The following is a 12,731-nucleotide window of genomic DNA, read 5'->3' as shown; positions in this document are numbered from 1 at the left end:
AACTCCGACTTCCAAACGACAATGAAACTGCTGGGGGGGAGGCACGGTAAGAAAAACAAAAGCCTAGAAATCGGCGAAAGGTTGAGACAGACCATTCGGGAAACGAAGCTGCTGAAGAGAACGGCTTCCAGAACATTTTCTCTTTCCACTTAATTTTTCAGCTGACCGAATGGTCAGATGGAAAACAGCACGATGCATTCCAAAGCACGGGAGTAACTTACTGTTGGTCCTCCTCTTTGGCACGACCAAGCAGCCACAAGAGGGACAGCACAGTCCCGAGATAACAGGGAGGCTCCGAGGCTCAATTTATGCAAGTCCACACTGCCATCGTGTGGTGTTTCTATGAGAGGTAAAAGTGCTCAGGTAAAAGCTTTTTGTCCCACAGTGTGGGAGCAGCGTAAGGGTTCAGTTTTGGATCCCGGCTTTTCCAGACTGAAAGGATGTGATCCTGCACACAGCCGGGAAGGAAGGCGAGTCGTCTCATGGTTGCTGTGCGGTTTATAGGCTGCAAAAGATTTCCAGCACTTGGTTCTTTCTTCCAGAACCTTTTCTGAGGGACGTTCTTAGTTTTGTAACTGGGCTCTGTGAGACTGAAAGTGTTTGAGAGTACACAGAGCTGAGCACATAGACCGGGGTGGGTCTACACCTACACTACAAAGGGAAGGTGAAGGCAAGAGCTGACTTTTTGTTCCAGGACTTTTGGTATGGGAGCAATTGCTGGATGTATTAAGGTTTGAAGCTGGGCTCTGCAACAGGAAAAGAATACGATGGTGATGGTACCTGCAACTGAGCAGGAAAGTGCTCAGCTCCAGGGGGTGAGCTTCTTTTCAAAGGATGCGAGCTAAATATGGAGACAACAACAGCTGGCTCAGCAGGCACCTATTTACACTTGATACAGTTAGTTCAGGGAGAGGATCTCTGCCAGATTGAAGGACTGCGGTGGTACTTAGAGCTTGAAAGGAAAGCTCGTAGCCCCGGTGCACGTGGTGATGTTGACACCCTTCGATGTGCCTGTGAAACCCAGTAACTGTTTTCTCCCCTTTGGCTTTCAGATTAAAATTATGGAGCTGGGCTCAGCGAGAGAGCCAAAATGTAACAATGCACACAGCTGGAAAAAAAAGCACACCACCAGTGGATGTTGTGCAGTCTAAGGCTGCACGGGGAGAGTGTGCCCAGCATTGTCTTTTTTGTTCTAGGACCTCTTTATATATATATATATATATATATATATATATATATATTTAGGGAAGGAGAAGGGGTAATCTAGGAACTCCTTCTGTCCCGACACTTTTTTCTCTGTGGGATGTAGATGGACACTTTGAACCCTGCGACGCTGAACGTGTGGGACAGGGACTGAGCTGCGAGTACGAGTTTGCACAGACCAGGGGGAAGGTCAGTGAAAACTCTCTGTCCTGGCACATTTCTCTGTCCTGGCACATTTCTCTGAGGCAGTTGTAGCTGGAAAGTGTTTGGTTAAACTCTGGACTCTGTGAGATCGAAAGAATGTCACGGTAGATAGAGCTGAGAAGCAAACGGTGTTCGCGGTGGTTTACACGCTCCAAGGGGAAGGCAGCGAAACCTTCTGTGCCCGTACATTTCCTCGGAGAGCAGTGGAGGACGTTTTCAGCTTTGGATCGTCACGTTCGGTGGTTTGGAGGGAACCCTGATGTATTTTCGTCTTTCTCAAGCACACAGCGCTATCTAGTGGACCTTGCCCAGTGCCAGCCTCCAACAGTTCCACCGCACGGCGCTGCAAGCACAGAAAACAACCCCCGAAGTGCGGATCCAAAGGTTTAGTCACCGCTCTCAAACGACGTGCGGCAGGACAGAAAGGTTTGGCTGACCTTCCCCTTTCATGTGCGAACTCTTATTTGCACCGCACTCAAACGGAAACGCGAACTCCTTCCCAATTAATTATATGTACTAATAATTTTTTTCCCTCTCACAGAGTCCGATTACGAAATTAAAAACATCCTGAAAAACATACAGCTCACAGAAGTGCCAGGGGAGCAAACTGTTGCTGGGTCACCTTCAAGTGCACCCACTGAAGAGCACCACACACCCTGGGATCTGCATTTCCTTTTCAACTCCACATTCCATCATAATACTTCAGTCTCACAGAGTCAGGATCCTAAGCCAAATCCCACCACTAACAGATCAGAGAGTAAAAAAACAGGACAAAAAGCTCAACAGCTTGGTTTTTGCATTCCCCCTGTAGTGGATCAAAAGCTCTAACCAATAGCATTGTAAACTAGGAAAAAAAAACTTAAGTACACCAAGATCACCCAGTGTGTGGATCTAAAACTGGTTTCCATGCCACAGAGAGGAACTATGACACTACATCTCAAAAGAAATATGAAACACCCCTCCCCCCCCCCCAAAAAAAATAGAAAATAACCAAGGATTGATGCTAGAACACTGTCATGGGGCAGTGTGCTTTCCTTCTCAAGGGAAAGAACCATAAATTCACTTTTGACAAACCACCACCAAAACTTGGTTTCCATCTCCAAAATGGAATATATCCCAGGCTTGCTCCCAGGGCAGGAAGGTTTGGCTGGTTATTTCTGCCCTGGGCAGCCCATCATCTGCCACTGAAACACTGGGGCTGTGAGCTTTCCTTCCCATGGGAAAGGACTGTAATTCCCTGTCAAGAGACCACATCAGAAATTTCCCTTCCACCTCCAAAATTGATTACATCAAGGGATTGCTCCGTAAGAAAAGGTGCCAGGACAGAAAGGTCTTGCTGCCCGAGGAGTGCCCTGAGCTGCCCATCATCTGCACCTGAAACCCCGAGGCTACAGCCTTTCTTCCCTGGGGGACAGGGCTGTCCTTCACTAGCAGGGTTCCAAGTCGCCCCCAAGAAGCCTCATTGCCTCCTGATTCCCCATCACCCCCATCCCCTCTGTCCCAAATGGCACATAACCAGGTTCCTCTCCATTTAAACCCTTAAAAATGTGGGACAACAGGGAGTCCTCTTCAACTTGAACCTTAAGATGATAAAAATGGGGATTTTTGCCCTCAGTTCAAAGCCAGAAAATGACACCACGAGCGTTTTCTCCTTCCATTTAAACCTGAAAATAACAGAAAATTGGGAAATCCCCGTCAATTGAACGAATCCCCTAAAACCCTACAAAAGGCAACTTTTCCTTCATTTGAAATCTCAGCTGAAGGGGGTTCCCCCTCAATTTAAACACATACAGTGATGGCAGAGGAGGTTTCCCCCACAATTTAAAACTCTTTTCCTTCCAACCCCCCGCTTTTTTTTTTTTTTTTTGTGGTTACTGGGGAGGAACCGGGAAGAGGAGTTGGAAGGCAGGAAGCCCTTCCCTGCACCCCCACACCCTGCCCCACCCGCTCAGATGCGGGTCCCCTCTCCTGCGCTGGCCCCGGCACCTTCCTGGGCAGAGCTCCCTCTCCAGCTGCATCCCGCTGCTCCCCCGGCCCTCTCACCGTCGTTCCTCGACAGACCCCGGGATGGTCCCCCGGCCACTCCCCCCGGCACCTGAGCCCAGGTGATCCCGGAGGGGCCCCGCCCCCTCATCTCCCTCATTGTTCACTCCTGGGGCTGCCCCGTGTGATGGGTGACTCTGCCAGTGCTCCCAGTTCCCTCCCACTGCTCCCAGTATCACTCCTTGACTCTCTCCAGTGCTCCCAGTTCCCTCCCACTGCTCCCAGTATCACTCCTTAACTCCCCTCAGTGCTCCCACTTCCCTCCCACTGCTCCCAGCATCACTCCTTGACTGTCTCAGTGCTCCCAGTTCCCTCCCACCACTCCCAGTATCACTCCTAGACTCTCTCCAGTGCTCCCAGTTCCCTCCCACTGCTCCCAGTATCTCTCCCAGAGCTCCCAGTTCCCTCCAGCGCTCCCAGTATCACTCCTTGACTGTCTCAGTGCTCCCAGTTCCCTCCAGCGCTCCCAGTATCACTCCCAGAGCTCCCAGTTTCCTCCCACCTCTCCCAGTATCACTCCTTAACTCCCCTCAGTGTTCCCACTTCCCTCCCACTTCTCCCAGTATCACTCCTTGACTCTCTCCAGTGCTCCCAGTTCCCTCCCACTGCTCCCAGTATCACTCCTTGACTCTCTCCAGTGCTCCCAGTTCCCTCCCACTGCTCCCAGTATCACTCCTTGACTCTCTCCAGTGCTCCCAGTTCCCTCCCACTGCTCCCAGTATCACTCCTTGACTCCCTCCAGTGCTCCCAGTTCCTTCCCACTGCTCCTAGCATCACTTCTTCACTCTCCCCAGTGCTCCCAGCTCCACCCTAGTGCTCCCAGTTCCCTCCCAGTGCTCCCAGCATCACTCCTTGACTCCAAAATTGAATGCATCTCCATGTGACAGTCAAAAGAATAATCAGCTGAGTTCACTCTGGCCAAGTACTGGTCCTGGTTTTAGAACAAACCACTCCTGAAGTTAGGACAGCTCTGGATGTGTGTGTGGGTTTATATCTAATGAACAAAGTCAGTTGGAAACTTCAAGAACATTAATATGAGATCTCTGAGGAAATTTCTGGTAATAGAAATAACTAATGTTTACTCACTGTTTATTTTCCAAGAAGCAAACTAATAGCTCAGTTTAAATACAAGGGCCATGAAGAGCTGCTTGTGAAGCTCTTAAGAGAGAGAATTCCTGACCTGGATGTGGGCAGGAATGGTCTCTGCAAGCACTAAAGGATCCCAGCATTTCTCATGGAAAGGGGTTGACTCTTGTGCACAGGGGGAGTTGTACCATGCTGTGTAAACCTGACACTTCTCACCCTGGATGTCCCACACCTAAAAGATTCTTTATAAAGGCTTTTTTTCTCACAGATAATATGAAAACTGAAGCCTGCTCAGTAAGTTTCTTACCTTCTTGGCTCTCATTCCAGTTGAAGTATCTACTACCAAGTGCCATTTCATACCTACAATTTTTTAATGATACTCTTAACATCCCTATCAACAATCATTCTGTAGCTTTGCTGGCCACTCTTCTAGTGGCTGCATTTCACCTTGATTTCTGTGATGCTGGGAACAGTTTTCCCTTGGTGCACTCACAAAGCAAAAATAAACCTCAAAATGTTCAAAGGAAAAGAGACATAAAATTAGAAGGTGGTTTTTCACCTCTGTAAAATATGTCCTCAGAATGTTTTCATTCTTATCATTCTACAAAGCATGAACCCAGCATAATTACAATTGGTTAATGTACAGCAGACCTGGAATAAACTCTGCTTCAGGAGTTTCCTGTGATTCACCTAGCTGGGATTTGGAGTGCTTTATCCCATTTCTACAACCATGGCACTCCTATCAGCTATGTTCTTTATTTTAGGTACCTCCAAGGAATGCAAAGCATTCCTAGTAGCCACTACGTAAAAACTCTTGCTGCTCCACTGTCTCAGAACAAAAAGCATTTCTTAGTTCTTAACCCAGCTCTGTAGTGTACAAGAAAAGCATTTGACTCCAAATGATCAAACCCACAGGAAGACTGGAGGTATTCTCTTTTGAGTATATTTGCCTTTCCCAAGTTCCAGTCTTTCTGTGAGGTGTTATATTGGATTATATTCTTAGGTTCAGGCCACAGGATTTTGTACTTTGGCTCAGTTCTTAATACAGGTAACATAAATTGCATTCTAGTGGGCTTGAGGGAATCTTCCCCATTCTGATGTGAATGACCATTTGACCTGTGATTTATGCTGGCAGTACCACGAATATTAATGCCCTTTTCAGATAATACATTAGTCTTATTTTCATATTATGCTTTCATAAATCCTCGGAATAGCTGTTCTGAAGATGAATGACTGTGCAGCTTCAGTTGGGAAATTAATAGGAGGTTTGCAAACCACAGCCAATGGAAACACCATCAACCCACAGCTCAGCTCAGCTATGTTTTTACTAAAATTGTCTGCAGCTGGGTGATTGGAGTGCAAGTTGTTTTCAAAAGCCATCATTTCAGGCAGTTTCAGATGGCTTTTTATGGACATTAGTGGCATTGCCCTGCATTAATTGGAGGCACTACATTTACTTTAATTTCTGAGCTGCGATTTATGGGTAGGAGAGCACCTACTGGAGGTGTCACCACAGAATCACACTCTGGATAAGGCTGGAAGGGACTTTTTTTCTGAGATGGTACCAAGACCATTATCACTTATGGGTTTTGGCTTCATTTTCCATTTTCAACCTCCTGTCATAGAATCACAGAATGGTTTGGGTTGGAAGGGACCTTAAAGCTCATCTCATCCCACCCCCAGCCATGGGCAGGGACACCTTCCACCAGCCCAGGTTGCTCCAAGCCCCATCCAGCCTGGTCTTGGACACTTCTAGGGATCCAGGGGCAGCCACAGCTTCTCTGGGCAACCTGGGCCAGGGCCTCCCCACCCTCCCAGGGAAGGATTCCTTCCCACTATCCCATCTAACCCTGCCCTCTGGCAGTGTGAAGCCATTCCCCCTTGTCCTGGCCCTCCAGGCCCTTGTCAAGAGTTTCTCTCCATCTTTCTTGTAGTTCCCTTCAGGTCCTGCAAGACCACAACAGGGTCACCCCAAAGCTTCTCTTCTCCAGGCTGAACAATCCCAGCTCTCCCAGCCTTCCCTCCCAGCAGAGCTGCTCCAGCCCTCTGATCCTCTTGGTGCCTCCTCTGGGCTTGCTCCAGCAGTTCCATGTTCCTTCCTCCTCTTCTGTAAGAACAGGCAGGAATGATCTTGGTAGATAACAACAGGAATATGCACTTCTTGTTCCAAAGTGAGCCTGGAAAAGTTGTGTGATTGACAGAATCTTGAGCTACTTGGCAAAATTATTTTCCTTAACTCTCCTGAGGAGTCTTTACTTATTGTAAGTTTACTTTGCAGAAGTGCAATAGGGTTGTTAGAAAAAGCAGGGCAAGAGCAATAATTACCATACAGCTGCATTGTACAGGCTGCAAAGAAAGTAGAATATTTGCATCAGAAACCCTCAAAATTTCACATAATGAAGTTCAAGAGCAAGTCTGCATTTTAAAAATCTGAAAAAAAAAATCACTACTCTGGCACATGACACTAAAAGTTTGAATTTCAGCATTTCTTCAAAGGCATTCACACATATAACACAAAATAATTCTGTGCATATTTAGTGAGCACTCATAGCAAGTGTCATCACTTCTGTTCTCTGTATCATCATAATATTCATCACAATGAACTTTAGTCTAGACAGTTTTTTTCTCATGATTAAAAATATGTAGTCATAAAATAATTTAGTTTCACATTTGGGAACTTTATTTCATTTGCATTAAATGACAGCTTTAGTGACTTTAAAAAGTAAACAATTCTGCCTATTTTCTGTATACACATCTCTCCTAAAAGGATTTGAATATTTAGGTAGCTATCAGCTATATCTGCTGCCACCTTGGATTGCAGTGTAATTTATCAGGCTTTATAAAAGTATCTCTGCAATATCTTGATTAAACAAACATTGCATTGCTAGATTAATCAGAGCTTTCATAATACATCCACAGAATATTTGTTTGAATTAGGGTTGGTTTTAATTAAGATACCTTCATGTTCAAGGACTGCAATAAGCATACAACTAACACAGTGAGATACCTGACTGCTTTTTCTCTGTCTTTGGGCATTGCTGTAACTCCTGATGACTAGATTAGCAGTGGTGTTAAGGAAGATTTAGATTAATGCAAAGACATGTAAAGTCATTTATATATTAATATAAAGCCCACAGAATTATCACACAATCTGTTCTTCTGCTTATCCATTAACACAGATTTATTGTGCCTTTACACAAATGAGTGCAAGTGTGTTTGACTCTCAGTGCTCGGCCCAAAGGTTCTTGACATCTACAGAAAACTCCAGTGACTTCAAAGAGCTTTGCAGATCATTTTAGATCATGGAAGACAAACTTGCCATAAAGAAGATACTGAGCATCAGATCAACAAATTTAAACTCCAGCTATTACCCTTAAAACCAGTGTTCATGATAAAAGCAGATCTGATAATTAAACTGGATTGTTCACCTGAGCCTTTCCAGGAGTTTAATGGTCTCTCCCTGTTCAGAACATGAAGCCAAGGCTTGAGTCCAGGAGTCCCAGAGACAACTGTGTGACACTGATGGCACTTGGGGACACCCTGAATCAAGTTACTGCCTGTTCCCATCCTTGTTGAATGAATAAACATCCCCCAGAATTAGGGTAACTTGGATAAACTTAAATGTACAGCAGCAAAGAAAAATTCCTGGTTTGCATCAGCCCACACCTTCATTCTTTTTGCTGGTTTCCATCTAAGAAGGCTTCTTACCCAAATTAGGCCTTTTTATTAGACCAAAGGCAATACTTTTGTAGATCTGTGGTAAAGGGTCATGTTTATAGCCCTGTTTAAACCAGAATGCCACTTAGAGCTGTAATGTGTCCTCTGCTGTCTTACTGATCCAGGGCAATAGGAAATGTTGCTGGCAAATAAATTCTGACAGCCCTTGCTGTACAGCTATTCCCACTGTCATCCATGTATTTCCCACGAGCTCTGGAGCACAGCCAGCACTGGGCACTCATTTCTACTGACCCAAAGCAAAGGACAGGCTTTTCTTACCCTTTCTAATACTGACACAGGTTTGGATCACAGTGCAGAGCTAGAAGTGCAGTTCTGCTGTATTCAAGACTTCTCTGTGAAATTTATTTCAGAGAAAATTGCCCTGCACTGCATTTAATTGCTGCTGCAGAGTGACTGAAGAACTGGATTTGGACTATGAATAGAATATAGTCATCCTTAATATTTTCCCAGTTAAAAATATTTGTATCAAATTCCTACTGAAGGAGGAGCAGTTCCAGCAGGGAAGAGCAGGTTACCAGGCTGTGCCAAACCCAACAAATGCCAAAGCATCACAGAGACAGCAAACTTTCTCCTCTTCCTCAGCAGAGCTCAAATACAAAGTTGAGTAAGCAAAGGCAAGCAGGATCTGCCCCCAGCAGAGCTCTGACTCCTGAAAACTTTTCAGAAGCACTCCCAGTCTGCTTGCATGGAGTTGCTTCAGAACGTTCCCAGGTGCCAAGGAAAAATGAATGAGGATTTCAGGAACCAGCCTGCTTTGCAGTGGACAGTGGGAAGGGCTGGCAAATACTTTTACAAAGGCATTTCATACTGTGCTACAGTTTCTCTCTGACATGTTAATCCACATACCAGTAGCTTGAGAAATGAGACCTATAGACACACAATTCTAGCTTGGATCGTCTGGCTTGGGCTTCCACACGGATAAGGAGTGCTGTGATAGCTCTGTATAGCAGCTTAATTTCAAAATCACTGAACCCTGAAAGCCTCGAATGAGTTTTCCCTTTCTGAAACAGAAAATAAAACTTCAAGATCCAACTGTTGAAAAGGTTCCCTAAATCTCCTGGGAACCACAGTGCAGTTTTATACAGCAATAACAGCCATCATACCCATAATTCTTCATTAAAATACAGCCTTAGCCAGATAAAATAGAACACGTTTTATGTGCAACCTTTTTTACCGTTACTGTAATCTTCAAAAAACGACATTTTAAAATTACTCTATGGCATTTTAATATACAGAGTACTAAATGCCCTAAACATACGACACATTGATAATAAATATTGAATTTGAGGGGTGAAGGATAAAAATCTGAAGTAACACTCCCCAGTGACCATTTCAAAGGCATGTCATAGGTAGAAGTTGGAAGGTACCACACGTTATCCAACAGCAAAGAAGTGATTGGCAAGGTCAGATTGTTTCTAGAAGCAGCATTTAAACACTGATTTTAGTGAAACTTAAAAAAAATTACTAAGTCAAGGGACAACAAAGTATTAAGAAAGAAAAAAAAGACTTAAGTGGAAGAAGGTTTTCTCTCAGGGAGCATGAAAACAAAATTGATTCTGCAATCGATCTGAAATATTTGAATTGATGGAATTAAACCTGGTGTGTCCTGGGGAAAATGAGGTAGGATGGTTTTCCAATATTAGTGCACTGTCCAATTAATCTTCTAAAAATGCATAAATCACCATATTAACTAAGTGCTGTCCAAAAACCTGGTTACCAACAACACTTCCAACATAAATGAGAACATCTGGGCTGGCTCAGGTGAAAGCCCCCTTTACTTTAGTTGTTCAGCTCTCAGAGTTCCAACCAGTTGTTTAGGAAAGAGTATCAAGGAAGGACAAGTAGCTGCAAAGTTCTCTCTCAGCAATTTACACCGAGGGGTTTCCTCAGCCAGGTGTGGTTTTACTTCACAGTTCTTAGTGGATTTCTTCTCCATAATTTTGAGCCACATAAAAATCCAAATAAATTCTCAGCTGCAGAGGGGGTTTTCAGTGCTTAACAAGGTCAATGGCAAATTTTATGACATTTTAAATTAATACATGAGTACTGACTACTAATTTTCACCTCTGTCCCCTCAGTCTGTCTGCGTTCAGCCTGTATTTGAAAAAACGAAAATTAATCCACTTTTTTCGCCCCCCGAATATTAAGGCTGTACATCTGTGCACGTATTTAAAAACCTGCTATTATTGTGCGAGCATTTCTAGGTTCGAGAGTGGGCGAAAATACAAAATTTTTTACTGTAACGTAGCGCCAGACCCGAACAAGGTGAAAGGAATGATTTTCAGACCGATTTACCTCTGGCCTTTTGGCTTTGAGGAATTCATCTGTCGTGCTCTGACTCGCCTGAAGATGGTACTGGTGTCACACAGACCGGCCCAAACCCTCGAGTCGAACATCTCATTTTGTCACCCTCAATACAGAGCCGAAACCATTGCAGTCAGCTGTTCTGAATATTTCAATCCAGTTTCTTCTCTAACTTACAGTAATTTAAATAGAGAATAATAAAGTCGTTCGTGGTGCGTTGTTGTGCAAATAACCTTTAACGAACCCATTTTTCTGCAGCTCCAGCTTAGTTTTCCAGAGTGAACATTTACTACAGGTGGGAAAAAAAAAAAGGGACGTTTCAGTTCTGTGCCCAGCTTTCAAAAATAGAGGGTGGCTTGGCTGACTTTTAACAGAACTTGAGGATGGAAAAGAGAGAGAAAATGGTGAGGGAAAAACCAATCCTGGCTTGGGGCAGCCTGCAATGCATCACTTACAAAATAAAGTACCACAAAATAAAGTATTTAATACAAAAACACTGCATAGAAACACTGAAAAATGCTGTTTGGGGGAAGAAATGAAGAAATATTTAAATTTAAGAGGCGATTTTTCATCCAGTATTTCACTCTGAAACAGACAATAATGAAACACTAATCACTTGCTTATTACTAATTTTGATATAAAGGCACGAAAAGTTTCCTTCTCCTTTAGGATAAGGAAGAACTAGGAGGAGTGATGAATATTACTGGAGATATATATATTGTATATATGTAAGATGCAGGCTATATATAAAAGATTTAACTTACAGTCAGCTGATGTCACTGAGCTAAATGGCTTTGAATTTACATTTTTCAGCTTCCAGCCTTTCAATCTTTATATAAGCTCGATAATTTTGTCCTTTATATATTTTCTTCATAGAATTGATTGATGTGCCAACAGAATACGAGCTCGTTTAAAGGCAGAAGAAATCCACAAAAACAATCTTGAATGTCCTAATCTTCCAATAATGAAATGTAAAGGATTTTTGTTTTCTCTAAAAACAAATAAAGAAAAGATTTGTGTGTGCCAGGCAGAGTCTTGGAGTCTAATGGGAAATCTCCTTTTAATGCTGCTGGAGACAAATGATACGATCCTTGAATGACAGATCACCTTCGCCAACATATCAGGGGATGGGGCAGAGCATGGAAAATTCCTCCAAGTTTTATAAATTTCTACTGTGGTGGCAATGAAAATTTACCTTGGAAAGAACAAGTGTATCATAACAGAGAACAGATTCAAGACAAAACATCTAGGAAACTCCTCCAAAACTAAACCTGATTCTGTGCATGACTCTCAGTGACTTCACTGGACACTGAATAACCCATTTACATACAACTGCCAGATCTTTCTAATAAAAAGCCAAACAGACACCATAAATTTTCTTAAAGATTTATAGATGTGTATAATAAATAATTAGAAATGCGTTCCTTGCAAAGACAGGACATGAGGGAGTGGCTTCAAACTGACACAGTTAGATAAGTTAGATTAGTTATTAGAGTAGCTATTAGGAAGAAATTGTTCCCTGTGAGGGGGGGGAGGCCCTGGCACAGGTTGCCCAGAGAAGCTGTGGCTGCCCCTGGATCCCTGGCAGTGTCCAAGGCCAGGTTGGAGCAACTTAGGCTGGTGGGAGGTGTCCCTGCCCATGGCAGGGGTTGGAACTGGATGATCTCTGAGGTCCCTTCCAACCCAAACCATTGTGGGATTCCGTGATTCTCTGATTCTTGAGAGAGCAGTTGTGGAATATAAGTGTGGTTCTTCCAAATTAGGAGGAAAAAGGCAGAAAAACACATTACTTTTAAGCATTTAAGGTTAAGTTTTGAGTAACCTCACACGGAGACATATCATACCCTGCCCTTCTGAGGTGGCCCCACAGACCAGAAACAAAACCTATAAGATTAATTGAGCTCCCCATGAAACTTGAAGGAAGGGTCAAAATTCAGGTTTTTCTCCCAGGTCAGTAGTAAGACTCAGCCAGAAGACAGACCTTGATCTTTCCCCTTTGCATCAGTTCCCATTTCAGCTCTGTTTTCATTAATATTAAACAAAACAACTGGATGGTAACTGCATCTGCTGCCACTTGTAACCAACAAGAGTGTGGCTTATTCCCTGAGATCACCCCTTAGCTACTGAATAATTAATATATTTAACCTGTACCA

The sequence above is a fragment of the Pseudopipra pipra genome, chromosome 14 (genome assembly GCF_036250125.1).
Source record: "Pseudopipra pipra isolate bDixPip1 chromosome 14, bDixPip1.hap1, whole genome shotgun sequence".
Lineage (NCBI taxonomy): Eukaryota > Metazoa > Chordata > Aves > Passeriformes > Pipridae > Pseudopipra > Pseudopipra pipra.
Note: the sequence above shows the minus strand (reverse complement) of the source record.